The sequence below is a fragment of the Sphaerodactylus townsendi genome, linkage group LG12, assembly GCF_021028975.2.
Source record: "Sphaerodactylus townsendi isolate TG3544 linkage group LG12, MPM_Stown_v2.3, whole genome shotgun sequence".
In the NCBI taxonomy this organism is placed as follows: domain Eukaryota; kingdom Metazoa; phylum Chordata; class Lepidosauria; order Squamata; family Sphaerodactylidae; genus Sphaerodactylus; species Sphaerodactylus townsendi.
Window position 1 is genome coordinate 28203950 of NC_059436.1, and position 18107 is coordinate 28222056.

The following is an 18107-nucleotide window of genomic DNA, read 5'->3' on the forward strand; positions in this document are numbered from 1 at the left end:
TATTTTTCTGTAGGAGGTATTTAAATACAAAACCAGCCAGGCCAAGGAGCTACTAATTACAGGAAGTGAAAAGAGAAATGTAATTATGCAAAACTCAATATCAGGAAATACACAGAGACGGTTCACTAGTTATTCCAAAAATTAATGTCTACAGTGGGTGCGGAGTTGATGGTTTTGTTCAGACAGCCACAGTTATAGGCAGATGAAAATCCCTGTTCCTCAGTCTCAGGGGAGGTCACATGAAGCCTTTCAATCAATCCCAGTTCAGCTATTTTACTCAAGAGACACAAGAGTGGCGCTTTCAGCGACTGACCAAAAAACCTGCAAGTAGAAAAACAAGATTGTGTAAATCTGGCCATCAATATGTAACAGGAATTGCCAGATGCTGAGTATTAGACCGTCATCCCATATCTAGACCAGTAGTACTGGTAGCCCCTCCCAGGCAAATAAAGTTATTTTCCAGCACTCCTGCCAGAGATGTTCAGGGCTTTCTGCATACAAAGCTTGTGCTGCTCTCCCCCTTAGTGATGCCCTTCCCATTAAGTGCCTGTTTCTCCCTTTAATATTTATGAATCACTTTTCCACTGAAAAGTGCCCAGGCTTGGTTACCAGTGTAAAGAAACAGGAAGTTTGCTCTTTTCAAATATTTTGCCCAGAGCTGTCCCATTATTAGACTAGAGTAGTGCTTATATTCAGACCCTCCCCATGAGGGCGACATTGGGATTTTAAGCCTCAGTCATCAAAATATCTTGGGCTTCAATTGCAAACAGACTACGTTTCCCAGCATGCATTGCCACAACCTAGGGCGGGCTGATTCTTTGAAATACACACGAGCGTCAATTTCTCGATTAGAAAGAAGTGGCGGGGGTGGAAGAGAAGCGGGAGAAGAATCAAAGCCTCAAGCGTCATGTCTAGGAATAGAACGGGAGTGCTGCCAAGATATTACAGAAGATGAGTAATCCACTTAAGTCATTCCTCTAAACACCATTCCTTGTAAGAGAATTAAAATATCAGCTTACATCACCAAAAGCGGCTCAGAGAGTGGACGAAATCCGTACAAGCATTACACCCGGATTGCAAACATGAGTAAGATTTGGAGGGCGAGCGAACAGACTGTCCAGGACGCAGATTCCAGAGTGGAATGAAGACGCTTGAATGCTTTCCAAGCAATAATAGCTGGGCACAAAAAAAAAAAAAAACCACTGTCAAGACATCTCAGCGAGAAACTAGAAACAGAGGTTGGAGACAGCAGGGAGGAGGCTGCTCTAAAATTAAAACAGAGAACTCTGCAATAAATCAAGGCTGCCTCCCCCATTTCCCAAACTCCTAGCATTTAAAGCACTCCCCCACCCCTCTAAATGTAGATGCTGGAGGATCATTTCATTCTTACACCCTGGAAGGTTTACTACCTGACCAAAGTTAATTACATTTAAGTCCCATAGATTAAAATGGAATTAAGTTCTTGTAGTGTAACCAGATAAATCTACTGTCCTGGGCCATCCTGGAGGAATAGATTGGTAGCAGCATCTGCGTCCTTCAGGCTGAGCTCCCTTCATCAGATATAAAGAAGTTTATTTCAGTGGGAAAATTAAATGTGTGCCTCTTCCCACTGCAGTTTATCCAAGGGCCTCACTGGGACCGGATTATATCCATCACGTGTGAAAGCAGGCGTTGCTGCCACTCAGAGGAGGCTACCTGCTGTGTTTCTGCATGAATTGCTAATCTTGGTGTGCTTTTGATTATATTCATCAAGTCTTTTGATGATCAGACCCTAGACTCAAGGGGCAGGACCTTCACATTCAAAGGCAGAACTTGATGTCACTTGATGATTAAGTGGGGGGGACCCAAAAAGCTGAGTCGCCTGTAATGTCTTCTCAGTGCAAGATTATTCCCCATCTGCCTATTTCTTCCTCAGATATATGCATATTTTTAATTTATATCTCACTTTTCTCCCTGATCAGAGATTCACCCAGAGTGACCTTTCCCATAATTTCCCCTCATTAATCCTTACAACAACTTTGTTGAGGGTATCTTAGCCTGAGATATTGTGAGAGATTCAAGGCAGTGGTAGGATTCGAATAATTTAACAACCGGTTCCAGGGGTGGGATTAAATAATTTAGCAATGGGTTGTTTACAAGCACCATTTTACCAACCGGTTCTGCCGAAGTGGTGCGAACCTGCTCAATCCCACCACTGATTCAAGGTCATCCGGTGGGCCTCCATGATTGAACAAGGGATTTGAATCCCAGGTTCTAGTCTGTCATCCTGACCACTATGCGGCACCAGCCCCACATATATTTGATGTTGATATCCACACCTCTCAATCATTCTCATCCATGAAAAGAGATAATAAAATTAAAAGAACAAGCTGGGAAAAGGAATGGTTTCAACATTCGCATGCAGGGAAGGCTGGGAAAAGGGGCTATGAAAATGACCTTGCCTCTCTGCCTTTAGTTTCTCATCCTGAGAGTAACACCTTCCCCTGGAACACCCTGAGGAGGCTAAAATCTTGAATTCTGAATATGTTAAGATCTAATAACTTTAATTTTGGAAGAAGGAGAAGGAGGAGAAGGAGAAGAAGGAGAAGGAGAAGGAGAAGGAGAAGGAGAAGGAGAAGGAGAAGAAGAAGAAGAAGAAGAGAAGAGTTGGATTTATATTTCCCCTTTCGCTCCTGTAGGAGACTCAGTCAAGGAAGAAGATGAGGCCAGAGCAGAGACTCGTGCAGGCAGCCTCTTCCGATGGTGACCCTGTGCCATTTAACTGATGAAAGTATTGGGAAAGTGAAGTCCCATGACACCAACTGTAGTTTTTTTTTCAGCTGAGTCATGTGAAACAGTGAAAATGTCTTCAGTAAGGAATACTTGGAGGCAGCTGGAATTGGAGACAATAACTGGAAGGAGGCTGTGCTGAATGAACTGAAGTGCCGTGTTGATTGACAATGCAGCTATTTGGGGACTGAACTTTCAGCCTGTCTTGGATGAAGTTGTAATCGCTTTGGGGTGCTAGTAGATCCAGGCTTATCAAAAAAGGCATAGGACTCCCCTGTGTAGCACAAATGTACTTCAGCTACAACCCTTCTTTAAGAGGTACAATCTGGGTCATCCATACCCTCAGCACGTCCAGTGGCTCTATGTATGCTTGTCTCAGAAGGGTGGGCTTTCTTGCTGGTTGATCTCCAGGTCTGGAATCCTTCCTTCCTTGGAAGGTTCCCAATCTGACCACCTTTGGGAGGAAGTAAAATAGGGGCCTGCAAAAGATCGACATCATAGCACCAAGCCTCAGGCATCTAGATATTTCTGCCTCTGATAGTGAAAAGGACAAGTTGCTGTTTCAGCCACAAACCGTCTGTTAGACACACCAAGCAGGTCTGTCCGTCATATTGGCATCTTCAAATGTGCTGCTGAAACTCTTATTCAAATAACACACTTTCCCAGTAATTAACCTGGGCATGGGTTCTTTCCATTTGCAGTTTGTACAAGCGACAGTCCCAATTTTCTGCTACCTTCTGTAATAAGATGGGAACTCTTTCACGTTGGGGGACAAAGCTTCTTAAAATGGCTTGTTAATTTGTAGAAGAAGAGTGGGTGTTTATACCCTGCTTTTCTCTATTTTTAAGGAGTTTCAAAGCAGTTTGCAGTCGCCTTCCTTTCCCCTTCCCACAGCAGACACCTTGTCAGGTAGGTGGCGCTGAGAGAGTTCTGAGAGAACTGTAACTAGCCCAAGGTCACCCAGCAGGCTTCCAGTGGAGCAGTGAGGAATGTAACCTGGTTCTCCAGATTAGAGTCCGCCGCTTTTAACCACTACACGGTAGTGGCTCCTGTTTATACATTTATACCTCACATTTCTGCCAATTCATGTCTCTGTAGCTGCTTGTGATCAACAGGTTGAAAGCAAACAGACATCTGAATTGGGTCCACACATGCCCAAAACACAAAGAATGGGCCTCTTGATCTGTGTCGTTAGGCTCTTACCGGCAAAATACTCTGAGTTCTACAGCAATAATCTTCAATCGTTCCAGCTCTTTAATCCACTGAGTGGCAAGCAGTTATAGAAAGGCAGATAGAAAGTCATGTGAAAGAAAGAACACAGCAAAGTTATGACTTCACTCCTGTCATGACTAGAAGTGAGCAACAGATCAAAACAGTCAGGGTCAGGAAACCGAAGACACCATTAGATGGTACCTCATAGTGCAGTGATGGTGAACCTTTTCGAGACCGAGTACCCAAATTGCAACCCCAAACTCACTTATTTATCGCAAAGTGCCAACACGGCAATTTAACATGAATATTGAGGTTTTAGTTTAGAAAAATCAGGTGAATCACGACCCTAGGAGGGTTTACTCAGAAGCAAGCCCCATTGCCAGCAATCAAGCTTACTCCCAGGTAAAGGATCATGCTTTAGTTCTTCACATGAAAATTAGTGGGGTTTAACAGCACTTAACAGGGTTACCTACACTGCCTCCCCAAAACTAGGTCTTAGGTTTAATGCTAATAATCGAGCCCAGCGGGCCAGGCCAGCCTAGATGGGGGGTGGGGGCCACTCTGTTTGTGCGTGCCCATAGAGAGGGCTCTGAGTGCCATCTATGGCACCAGTGCCATAGGTTTGCCATCACTGTCATAGTGAGTAGCAAGTCAAAGGTCAGAACCAAGGAAGAATCTTCTGGAAGAAGGTCACCGCTGAGTGACCTTGCCTGATCCTCCTCTCAGCATGCATGCGAAAAGGGACCAAGTAGTAAGGAAACCGTGGTCTCTATTTATGTATGTCAGCAGCAGGTTCTTGCAAAAAGCAACAAAATGGTGTCTCCACAAGGACTTGATACCCACCTGAGTGTACTAAACCATGAACTAAAAACCACTGTTCTACGGCACCCAGTCAGCAGTCCAGCCACTGTTCTTTAAAGCAAATGTTCTTCATGGGCAGCTTCATTTACAGTACATTTTAGTTTTCTGAGGCTGATTCTGCATGGGCCAAAAACAGCAGTGTGAAAACGGTGTAAAAGGGTTGAAAACGGTGTAAAAGGGTTTATACTGTTTTCACACCGCTGTTTTTGGACCATGCAGAATCAGCCTAAGTTGAACATTACAAAGTGTTTTTAATGTGCACAAGTTTCAGCCTCCTTCCTTCAGTTTTGCAATTAGATTGCCGCATGGGTATTGGATTCATCTCAGCCTCAGCCCAAATGCATTTAAATGCTCACCTGTGATTGCCACAAGCTAGTGAAGTCCTTCCCTCCATCTTTCCCAGAACCACCGATGTAGATAGTAGGTGCATCTGAATGTGTTGGAGTTATGGCTCTTCTTTTGAAAGTACAAGCTGACTTATGGTGAGATTAAACATCAGCATTCTCTTGCTTTTGAAAAGGAAACAGTTTTGCTCAGTTCACTGACATGCAGAACAGAGAACTGCAGTTCCTACAGCAGGCAGAGAGACCTCAGCAAGGGCTGAGGGGACAATGGCAAGCCCTGATAATTGATGTCAGAGAACTGGGACAAGAACATAAGGAAGAGCCTGCTGGATCAGACCAGAGTCCATCCAGTCCAGCACTCTGTTACTCACAGTGGCCCACCAGATGCCTTTCAGAGCTCACATGCAGGAGGTGAAAGCAATGGCCTGCTACTGCTGCTGCTCCCGAGCACCTGGTCTGCTAAGGCATTTGCAATCTCAAATCAAGGAGGATCTAGATTGGGAGCCATAGATCAACTTCTCCATAAATCTGTCCAAGCCCCTTTTAAAGCTATCCAGGTTAGTGGCCATCACCACATCCTGTGGCAACATATTCCAAACACCAATCATGCGTTGTGTGAAGAAATGTTTCCTTTTATTAGTCCTAATTCTTCCCCCCAGCATTTTCAATATATGCCCAGCATTTTCAATGTATGGGTATATTGCTGGTAGATAGAGGATCCTTTTTTCCTCCCTGTAAAATGCTGAACAGTATGCACAGGTCAGAATCCCCCCTGGAGAATCTCCTATGTAAAGAAATGAACGGAAGCAGCATGAAAACACTACTGTCATTAAGGCCTATCGCTACTATTAGGCATTGGTGACCCATTTTCCAAATTCTTATTTAATAATGCCTGCACATGTGTGATTATGCTTGCAACAGAATGAGGTGGAAATTATATGGCAGAGTACTGTAGTCAGTCAGTCATTATGTTTGTTCGGTCAAATTGTTGGAAGTATATCTGCTTGCTTCTGTATGTTTTACTTATTTATTTTTGGGTCAGTGACTGAATAAACATAATGACTGAGAGAGTACTGTAGTAATAGAATAGACTACGCTATTGCAGGGAAGGGGGTATATTTTTCAGAGCGCCCCTACATCAGCATTTCTCAGACTTGAACCCAGGATCTCCATGAAAGTATTGCAGGGGATTTGCTAGTTCCTCTCATCTCATAGCTTTGCAGCTAATATGAAATCCGAATCCTCTTATTTTGGAGGGCATGAGTTCAGGAAGTCTCCACAGGGGAAGAGGTTGAATTGGCTTCTCTCTCTCTTGAAGAATTGGGTTTGTAGAACTGCTACTGTAACCCCCATGCCCAGAATGGGTTGGCCCAGAATGGGTTGACCCAGAAAGGGGTGGAGTCTGAAGGGAAGCAGAATGCTGCAGAACTCAGAGCTCTTTGGAGAAGACAAGGGTACCAGACTCGGACCTTGATTTCTGTAAGCCCTTAACACCTTGTTAAGGTAATTTGCAATATTGCTGTGGGAACACTACTGAAGGCTATAGTTAAGGTTTCTTTAAGCCGTGAAGTTAAAATGTTGAGCTTTATTGTTCTTTGTGGGTTTCTTTGTGGTTGTAATGGGTGAGAGTTCTGGAGACCTTCATCATGTTGCAACCTTGTTCATCTTAGCACTTGAGTCTTCAGGAGCCAGCCAATCCTGTAAAAGAAGATTTGACCAAGCAATACTGTAGTAGACTGTAAATAGAAGGACTTGAAATGCAAACCTGAACAGGACCTTGAATTGTAACGTTAAATGTTGATGTTATATGTAAATTGTAAAGAAAAGTAAACCATTTTGTTGTTTAAATTTGGTTCTTTGCAACTCATTCCAGGTTCTGCCCCACAGAACCCACAGAAGGAGGTTACAAATGGCGCCCAACCAGCGTGGGGCTTGGAAGTGAGATTGCAAATATAAATTGCTTGCAATGGAAGTGTGCAGCAAGTTGGGGTTTGATCCCCATATAACTGTTTTGTTATGTGATGTAAGTTCAAGAGATGTTGCTATGTGAATTTGAAGCACATGATTCTGTTTGGCAGTTGCATGAAGGAGGGGATTCCAGTTGCAACCCCACCCCATCCCTTCGGACCTTGATTTCTATAAGCCCTTAACACCTTGTTAAGGTAATTTGCAATATTGTTGGGAACTACTGGGAAGGTAGTTGTTGTTTTGCTGTGTTGTAAATGTTGGAGTTTATTGTTTCAGGGTTTTCTTTTGTGGTTGTAATGGGTGAGAGTTCTCCTGGAAACCTTCATCATGTTGCAACCTGTTCATCAAGCCCTTGGAGTCTTCAGGAGCCAGCCAACTTGCAAAGAAGATTTGGACTTGGCAATATCAGTAGACTGTAAATAGAAGGACTTGAAATGCAAACCTGAACAGGACCTTGAATTGTAACGTTAAATGTTGATGTTTTAAAAGTGTAAATTGTAAAGAAAAGTAAACCATTTTGTTGTTTAAAAATTGTTGTTGCAACTCATTCCAAGTACTGCCCCACAGAACCCACAGAAGGAGGTTACACTACCACCTCACAGTCATTTGGCTTCCAGCTCACCAGCCAGAAAACATGCTGACCCAACCTTAGATAACTGTGGTTGGTGGGACCACGTTGGTATTTCTAACACAAACACTGTAATTACACCCAATATAAAACTGAATGTCTTTTCACTCTATTTTCTAAAGGAGGGAATCTCAGCATACAGATACCAATCTGCATCAATAGACAATAGCAGCTAATTATGATTTTCAGTGTACAGCAAAAGCTTTATGTGGCATTATAGGGGAACAGGGGTTGGCGGCTAAGCAAATATGCCCCAAACTCAAGTTTATTGCTGTGTCCCAGCCATTTTTTAAAGGAATCTGCAGTGACCAACTCTCATCCAATGGGGAATACCATGGTGTCATCCACATCACATGGCTGGACAATCCCCCTTTCATATGAACCACAAAAACATTCTATGCAGCAATCAGTCAAGCAAGCCAGCAGCCCAGGAGCACTCCAGCAGAAATGGTTTCTGATCATTCTAAGAAAGCTGAAGATGAAGGAGGCAGCGAAGGATGATGTTATCTGACAGTGCAGCACTGTTGGGAAACCAGAAATGGCTGGAGAAATCAAACTGGATGCATGGAGAGGCAGGAGCATGGCACGCACCCGCTTGAAAATGCAAGGGCTGAAGTGGCTGACCACCAGAAGAGCTTGCCTCTGGGCAATGCTGGTTAACTGGACATTCTGAATAATCAAGTGCTGGATAACAAAGCATGTCCTGCAACACAGGAAGTTCAGGTCCTGTGTAGTCTTTTTTATCAGCTGCTCTAAAAAAATTATTCCAGGCCCTTTCCCACCCCTGTTCAGCTGGCCTTCTGCTACAAGTTTTTAAAAAATTAATAAGTAAGTTTCTTGCTGTTAGTCATTTTTAATTGTGGGTGAGAAGGATTATAACTGGTGAGGAAAAAAGAGGGAAACTTGAGAGGGCTTGTGAACAACTTCTAGATCAAAATCGGGGTTGAGATCCATTACACTACATTAATAATTTCCAGTGAATTGCAAGCTCCATATGAAAGGCTGGCTACAAAGCATTAAAATGTTTATTTTCTTACCTGCTGTTTATAACGGGACAGCCCAATCTACCACCTTATTGAAGACTAGACCTTAAACTCACAAGATAGCTGCCCAAAGATTCATTCTTCATATCCCCTAATGGAGCTGCAGTCAAAGCATCCCTGTTCCCCCAGCTTCTTTAGCATGGTTTGGAACAAGGGTGTCAAACATGCAGCCTGGGGGGGGGGGGGGCGAATTTGCCCCCTTCAGAGGGAACCTATAAACTAGCTGAGGCAACTCCCCCTCATTCCTGATCCCACTGCAGCCTTACAAGTCCAGGTACCTACCCACTCCCTGCTCCCAATCTGATCTGGCGAGGTATCTCCCACAGTGCTAATCTGGGCTGGCAAAGTCACCATCTGAGGCAGCTGCCCCCTTCCAGTGCCAACCATCTTCCCCAGTGCTGTTCTGGGCTGGGGAGCACATTGCAATCTCACCAGCCAAGGTATCCCCCCCCCCCCACATGCCTCTTTGTAACTGGTTTAAACAGGATTCTCCTGCCGCAAAGTGTCCCCTGCCAAGCTGAGCTACCATTTTACCCACTGTTCTCTCTGTACAATCCAGCTGCTAAGGTTGCTCTCTGCTGCCTTTGTGTGTGTGTGTGCATGTGTACGTGCGTGCGTGTGAGCATGCACCCGTCTTGGGTTTAGCATTTTTTTTACTAGATCATGTAAATTTCATGTAGATTTCACCAGTCTATTGTTACAGTGATAGAGAAGCAGTGTTAAGATAATTAAGAAATAAAAAAGCTCTTCCAATCTCTCTGAATTGCTGTCCCAAAAAGTGGGAGGAACAGCTGTTGGTTGAGTCAGGGAAGGCGGGGAGGAGCAAGAAAACCTGATGCAAGCTAGAGAATGGATGCTATCTCCCTTCGCTCTCCCTGTAAAGTGAGAGGAAAAGTTACGCTTTCAGAGATTTCGGAAACTGCAGAAATTCTCTGATCTGAGGCACAGTGAATTTGGGAGAGTGAGAAAATGCGTTACAGAGAATCCAATTTGAAGGGAATGTACACTCAATGCAAAGCTGACCACAAGTATATAAAGGGCCCTTGATTAAGGAGTCAGGATGTGTGTTTTTTCTTGCCATGTTGGCCATCCTATTTAGGAGACAGAGACATGCCTGTGTAGCTTAAGCTGTTGTTAAAAGCATAGGGACAGGAACTACTTTTAAAAAAGGTTGGCAATATTGCTAAAATGTGCCAGATTATAAGGCTATATAATCAGCAGAAATTACAGCTGCTCAAACTGTAATAGGATATTCTGGGCTCAGTCTAACTGTTAAGAATCTAGAAATTTCAGAAGAAGAAGAAGCCCTGTGGTGTGATTGCAAAGTGTCAAAGAGGTTGAGGGATGAGTCATATCTGAACGTTTCATTTCCAGAACTGCCTGGGCTTTCCGGAGCAATTTTATTGTGGTTTGAGGTGTCTGACCCAATGAGTGCGTGGTACTTTCCAATATCAAAATGAAAGCTCTGGGTTGCAGGTAGTAGAAACCACTTAGCAGTAATATCAGGGCTCTTGTATCTGGGTGTTTGGAGCAACATTATGGGTGCATTGCATCCACACGTTGTTGGATATTGTGAGATCGGTGTGCAATAGCATACCAGTTTTTCTTATATGGATGAGACAATCCAGTTTCAAATGGTTGGTGTGTCACAACCATGGTGAAATGTCCAATGATGTGCAGATGAAGCCTGTGCATTGCAGGAAAAGAAGAGCCTTTACGCAGGTTCATTTCAGTTCTGCTTCTGGTAACCCCAATGGCTGCCATCTTTTTCACTGGCTTTGATCCTGAGCCTTTAATAGCAGCTTGGTATGCAAACATTCACCCTGAGGATCTTTCCTCCATCTCTTTATTTGCACTAGGAAAAAAATTATTTCACTTCCTGAATATCTGCCTGACAGATGAATGAGAAAGGCACTGGAACATGGTGGGGTCAAAGAATTGGCACCCCCAGCAGAGGTTTGTACTCATACAGCAGAATATGACAGCCAGATTGGGATAACGTTGCCATTTCTTTTTTGCTGGCCCTTCTCCCCTGTTGCTTGACAGAGAAACTTAGTAAGGGAGGTTATTCCTGGTACAGGCTGCTGTTAAAAACTCTTCTCTCTTTTTTTAAAAAGCCCTTCTAGGGTTGCTGTTAAAAACTTAGGAGCAGAAATGGAAAAGTGGTCACCCAAGTTGAGGACCATACTGGGAGGTCCTCAACTTGAACCCCATCTGCTATAAATCAACAGGGGATATCTGGGTCTTCAGAAAAATGCCAGCTTTTCCCTGCTTCTTTTACTATCTCCATCAGGAACAGGTTTGCCTGCTGATTTCTGCACTGCTGTTAAAGGCACAGGAAAGGATAGGTTGGATTTTCCCCCTAATTGGTTGGCAGCCCTATCTGGAGTTTGTTTTAGCCTTATGTTTTTAAACTTCTTCCTTTGTTGTAGTCTGTAAACAAAAGGAAGTTTGCAAGCCAATTACGATAACAGAAATTGATTGGCTGTTCTCTAGTTTCTATTTATCCAATAAGGTTTGTGCAGAACTCCCCAATGGATCTGGGACCATTTTCAGTCCAAGTCTGGGAGGGATATCAAATGTTGATGCAAAGTTGACTGTGGGATGCTTTCCTTACTCTTTTCTGGTCTTTGTGCAGGGTTGCCACTGAAATTCTTGAGATACTGAATTATTCACGAGGCACTAAATTCAGTTTTTGCAAGGGACTCTTCCAGAACTGATGCTTTAAAAAGTATCTCGAAGACAGCCACTTCAGGGTCACCGTGTGCAAGTCAGCTACTGGTAGCATTGGGACAGAACACGAGCTGTGGTTCTGTCAAACTTTGTTTCGGTTACCAGAGCTTAATCTAGTCCCCTGGTTCAGTCATTTCTTGCCCTTGTGTGCTGCCTTTCACAGAGCAGGTTTTTCTTTTTAATTAATTTGCTAGTATGGTGCTTCTGACTTTGACTCACATTGGGGGACTTTTTTCAACTGTTTCAATAACTGGGTCAGAATATCAAGGGGATTCTTAAGTATAGAAATAACAGTGTTCTGTCTGTGCATGTGTAAATAGCCTGTTTCTTACCAGATTAGCTCAATAGATCTACCAGAGCTTCAGGACGCACACATGAAAACTGGCCTTCTACCAGTTAATCAACTAGTTACCAGTTAATCAACAAGATTAATCTTTATGGATTTGGCCTGTCCATCATACCTCTTCCTTCTGAAGAAGAAGAAGGAGCAGGAGGAGCAGGAGGAGGAGTTTGGATTTATATCCCCCCTTTCTTTCCTGTAGGAGACTCAAAGGGGTTGACAATCTCCTTTCCCTTCCTCCCTCACAACAAACACCCTGTGAGGTGGGTGGGGCTGAGAGAGCTCCGGAAAGCTGTGACTAGCCCAAGATTACCCGGCAGGCTTTGAGCATAGGAGCTGAGAAACAAGTCTAGTTCACCAGATAAGTGTCTGCTGCTCAGGTGGAGGAACGGGGAATCAAACTTTTTGTCCAGATTAGAGAAGTTTCCAGACAATCCTTAAAATCAGTCCCACACGGAATACATTGCAATAATCTATCCTGGCCTTAACTAGAGAATTGATATGTATGGCAAAGTCTCTGGTTTAGAACAGAGCAAACAGACATTCTGTCTTAACACCATCAAACAGCCTTGCTCTGCGGTTCTTCAGCCTTCAACTGACATGGATGGGAGTCTCTATAAGACTCAGAAGGAGTTTCATTGGTGACCAACTTCTTCTGATAGCAAAAACATGCTTTCTTCACACACCAGGGACTTTGACTCAAATCTGACTGCCCAGTCAGAGTGAAAGAGAAATTTCATTTGCAAACAATCAGAGATTTCGGTTCATCTCAAAATTAGAGGAAGGAAAAGCAAATGTTTACAAGAATGTTGCTATGGCTATTGAGCGGTTGACAGAGTTGCCAACTTATTGAGCACTTATAAAGGCTGCCATGTTTGTTTGTTTTTGCAGGGTCATTGCACATTTAAAAACTATCTGGTGAACTGAAATTAGGTGACGCTTTTCCCAGCATGGTAAGAAAGTGATAGGAAAAGGTTCAACTGCTCAAATCCAGGAACACGGCCAGATGAAAGGTGGCAACTCTGACAGCAGTGACTAGTCATGCATGACATTAGCTTACTATGGATGGCTTATAGGGTTGCCAGCTTTTTAAACTATCTTTTGATTGATTGATTGAGTGATTAGATTTGTATACTGCCCTTCCCTTTAGCAGAAGTTTTGAGTGCAGCTGTTAGCATGTGAGTGAACTGCTGATTTCTGTAGCTCAAGCTGGTGTTGGATTCTGGTCAGTCGGAGATTGGACTCCTCCATAATGACACCCATACCTGTTGTCTCACTATTACAAACTAATTTTATTATGTTTGTAAAATGCTTCAGTTTATTATGTCCCCCAGACAAAATATGTCCCCAGGAGAGCTTTACACTCTGCCAATAACAACTTGATAGTGGTGTCTGGCCCAAAAAGTGTCCAGCTGTCCACAACTAGGGCCAGGGTCTTTTCTGCTCTGGCCTAGTGGGATGCTCTGTTGAATGAGACCAGAACTTTGTGGGACTTATACCAATACTGCAGAGCCTGCAAGATGGAGTTATTCCGCTAGGCCCATAGTTGAGAGCAGCAACAGGTGATAGGCCCATCTTAGCTGGCCTCTCTTCCTCCCCCTCCCCCCGAGGCATAGATGCAATGGGGACATCAGGGGCATCTCACCCCGGGTGCCGCCATTGGAGTCACGTGGGGGACCTGGGCATGTTGGGGCCTGGGCGGGAGGGGGAGGGGGAGGGAAGGGACGCGAAGGCAGTTCATGCCCTGGGCACAGTTCCCTTCTTTTCATCACTGTCCTCCCCCCCCCCCCCTTGTTTCTTCCTTTTTTACAAAACTGTAGGAGTGGTATGTTGCTCTACCTTTTGTTCTGTTTCAGCACTGCAGGTTTATATAGTTTTATATAGGATATATATTTTATTATTTTAGACATTCATGTAAAATTTTATTACATATGCATGTATTGTGAGGCATTCTGAGCCCATTTCAGAAGAGAAGAGTGGGGTCTAAATCATACTACCACTACTACCACTACTACTACTATTAATAACAATAGCAGGTTTTCTTTAACAAACAATAGAATACGTATGCCATATTTATTGTTAGGTGGTGCGTGGTTTTCCTGTCAATTAAAAGGCTCAAGGGGATGGAAGATTAACCCATGTTCTAGATGGGAAGGCTGAGGTGGGAAGAAAGGCAAGTTGTCTAGGGCCACTTAGGGATTTTGAGATGAAGCAGCATTTGAACCCTGGACTCTCCAGCTCACATTTGGCCTGATATTCTTCAAACTATTCCTCTAGCTTTAGCTCTAGCAATAGAAGAACCAGCAATAATAAGCAAGGGATCAGCTTTATCTCTGTCCAGTGAAAAGCTTCATTACCTGATTGCTGCAGATCAAACAGCTATTAAAAGCACAAAAGCAGGCCAGGCCCTTTCTTCTGAGTTAGTTGGCAACCCTCACCACCATACTGCCCCATTCTTTATTACTCTGTAGCTCTCTCTATCTGATGCAGTGTTATCCTCAAGGCTGCATTGGGAAATTCTCTAGCGTACACAATGAAGAGGCAGGTGGGGGAATCATCTGGGCCAGCATGGAGTTGCTGGAACTATCTTCCTTGGTCTCTGAGCCCTCCTGTGCTTGGCTTGTGGGTGGAAGAAGCTATTTCTGGAATCAGTGCAGGTGTGCAAGACAGCCTCATCCATCTTGGCCAGCCAAGGTGTCCCAGGGCTGCCATGCAAAGCCTGACATCAGGGCAAAATTTGCATGTTTGGGCCATTTGGCAGAGACCTAATTAACTCTTCAGAGACTCCTTGCTTTGAATTTTTCTTGCAAACAAGTTAGTGGCAAGATGAAAATATCTTTCTGCCAGAAACCGAGGATGGGGCTTTGTAAAAAGGCAGTGGTGAAATTCTTGCTTCACTATTCCACCATAGCCTGAGGGTATAGGTTAGGGTTGCATGTCTGAATACTCCCTGTGTTAAAACTCCATGTACATAGAAAACTATCTTATCTTGAAGAACCTGTGCTTTTCCCCCTGATGTGGTGTTTCTCTACTTGCAGGGAGATTTGCTTACTTATTTGTTTTAGAAAACATTCCAGCATGCAGAAACTGTCCATGTCACCAGTTACCTGAAGCGCTATAGGAGCTGAAGGCACATGAAGGCATTTGTCATGCTGCAGCAGAGCGAATGGCTGTAAGCAGGCGGCAATCTTAATATCTGGCAGTTATGCATCACTTACCATATATGTCAAGAGCACTGCTTACATTCTCTCAGTAATCCTTATAACAGACTTGTAAGTTAGATCAGTGTTGTCATCTCCACAATGCAGATGAAGCTGCAGAAAAAATGGTCTTCTGGAGAATGAGCTGATGGTTTCTGATATGGAAGAGGAACTCCAACTTTTGGGACAATAATAACATCCTACAGTAGAGAGCCAGCGTGGTGTAGTGGTTAAGAGCAGGTGGATTCTAATCCAGATAACTGGGTTTGATTCCCCACTCCTCCACCTGAGTGGCAGAGGCTTACCTGGTGAACCTACATTCCTGCTGGGTGACCTTGGGCTAGTCACAGTTTGTTGGAACTCTCTCAGCCCCACCTACCTCACAAGGTGTCTGTTGTTGGGAGAGGAAGGGAAAGGAGCTTGTAAGCCACCTTGAGTCTCCTTACAGGGGAGAAAGGTGGGGTATAAATCCAAACTCTTCTTCTTCATCTAGATCCAGAATGCCAATGAAAATGTCAAGTTCTCCCCTCTCCATAACAAGCAATGATATGACACCATAATATTGAGCGAATTTCTACTTCCTTGGTTAGCAGAAGCCGTGATCACCTAATGTCACAAGGAGGGATGCTATCCAGTGGTGGGATTCAAATAACCAGTTCCAGTGGCGGGATTTAAATAATTTAACAAGCAGTTGTTTACAAGAAGCATTTTAAAAACCGGTTCTGCCGAAGTGGTGCGAACCTGCTGACTCCCACCACTGATGCTACTTTGTCAACAGCCAAATCCTTGTTTCAGTTTAGTTTACCCTTTGTGTAAATTGAATCAGTGTGCCTTTATTTCAGTCCATTTTTGGTCTGTTCCTACCAAATGTTCTCTGTTCAATTTATGCTTTTTAAAAATCATTTTTCCATCACGTCAGGGCTGGCATCAGCATAGCCTGTGGTGAGGCAAATGGCAAGATCTGCCTCTGTCCGCTTGCTGACTTGCAAGGCTTCTTGCCATCCAAGCTCCTAACCATATGCTCCCTGACATCATCAAGGGTGGCACAAGTTGGTGGAACATGTGGCCGAGAAGACAGAAGAAGGGCTCAGAAGCAAGCAAGGTTGGGAAGGGTGCACAGGTGGGTGGGGAAGAGGCAGGGGCCCAAGCCCCCCTCAAACCTGGAACCAGCCCTGATTGTGTAGAAATGGAATAAAAATGGCAGCAAAAAGGCACACAAATTGGGAACACCAGCAACAGCAACATACCACTCCCCCTTAAAAAAAAAACCTCCAGGAAGGACATATTGGCATATCCCTAATAGGCTATATGATATTACAGGCTATATGATATTACATGCTTGCATTCATTATTCTATGGCAGATGCCTGGAGTCACAACAATTTGTTTCAATTTGGCTTGTACAGGAGGACTTCCACTTATTTAACTGGGGCACAAGCTGATAGCAGCAGGGCAGAGGTCCTATGTGGATTTTCAGGCAACAAAAATGCCTCAGTTTGACTTTTTTTCAAGCGGGGGCATATCATATTATATTTTGTTAGTGTTAAATAACTGTAGCTGCCTCCCCAGAGGAAGGAGGCATACAAGCAGTGCAGTAAACCTGAAAGTATTAATGATAACCAAAGAGCATGTTCTGGTCTCTCGCTGTACGGCTAAAACCACAAGGAGGAAATTCACACTAGTAATCAACTAAGAATACACATTTCTATTAAAAGAGAGAGGAACAAAGATTGCCGTCTGCTGTTTTTCCCCCCTATTTTCAACCTTAGTTGTTATAAAGATAACTATAGGGAAGTTGTAAGGCCCAGAAGACAGCCAGCAACAATCACACTGAGAATATTTGTGCCAAAGTAGCTCAGTGGTGCCCATAATACACCTTTTCCTTCCTCTTGTTCAGGCTATATTTTTCCCATATTTTTTTTCTCTCGGAAAGCTGGATAGAATCCATTGGTGGCTGCTACTTTGTTTGTGAATCTGCCTCCCTCTGCTGGTAAAGAATTAAATAGCTCTTCTGTTATAAACGGGTGAGCTGGCAAATACAGGTTTGTGGGAGCATGTAATATTTGGAGTGTAAATCAAAGCAATGGTGTAACTCCGCTTCATTTAAGTCACAATTCATGAGACCTCAGCCTAGGAAATACTACACAAGTCCTGCCTTCCTCAAGAGGGTGCCTTGTCTGACTTTCAAACACAAGTACTATGTGGTAATTTAGAGGAACAACATTACAGCTCTCCTCTCCCCTGTTCCTCTGCCCCCCCCTCCCCGGATGGCAGCTGTTCAGTCCATCAGGGGCCCTGCCTCACTCCAGCCCCTTCTGCACATGTAGAACAATGCACTTTCAATCCGCTTTCAATCCACATCTTAATGCACTTTCAATCCACATCTTACTGTGTGGAACAGCAAAATCCTCTTGCAAACAATTGTGAAAGTGGATTGAAAGTGCATTATTCTCCATGTGCAGAAGGGGGCTTCTCCATACCAGCGCTGCTGCCCCACCATTCCAGGTCCGCTGACTTTTTGCCCTGCTGTCCCAGAGTTGGCAGCAGCACAGCAAACCAATTGCCATCCTCAGCTGCAGTGCAGCTCCCCGCCCCCGCCCCATGGTGCTGCCCATGGACGTAGGTAAGGGGGAGGGGGGTTTCCTCGGGTTTGAAGCTCCGCCCCCTCCGTTTGTGGGTTTTTTAAACATTTTAGTGCTTTTCGGGTTTTGGCCTGCAGGGGACGCACTGTTTGGGCTAGCAGCACCAAACTTTCAGGGATTGTTTGGGAGACTCTCTTGATGATACTACCTGGGTTTGGTGAGGTTTGAGTCAGGGGGTCCAACGTTATGGACTCCCAAAGGGGGTGCCCCATCCTCCATTGTTTTCAATGGGAGCTAATAGAAGATGAAGGCTACATCTTTGAGGGTCCATAACTTTGGACATCCTGAACCAAACTTCACCGAACCTGGGATGTACTATCAGGAGAGTCTCTTATTGATACCACCCAGGTTTTGTGAAGTTTGGTCCA

The 18107-nt window shown here is 44.1% G+C and overlaps 1 long non-coding RNA gene across 1 annotated transcript in view; it reads right to left on the bottom strand.

Annotated features, from left to right (window-relative positions):
• Positions 1 to 18107, bottom strand: part of LOC125441835 — a 24934-nt gene continuing 6827 nt past the window's right edge. Inside the window, exons 2-3 of the long non-coding RNA XR_007245916.1 lie at positions 1020 to 1176; positions 1 to 321 (exon numbers count right to left, since the gene is read on the bottom strand). This is a non-coding gene — a long non-coding RNA (uncharacterized LOC125441835). The remainder of the gene's footprint in view (positions 322 to 1019; positions 1177 to 18107) is intronic.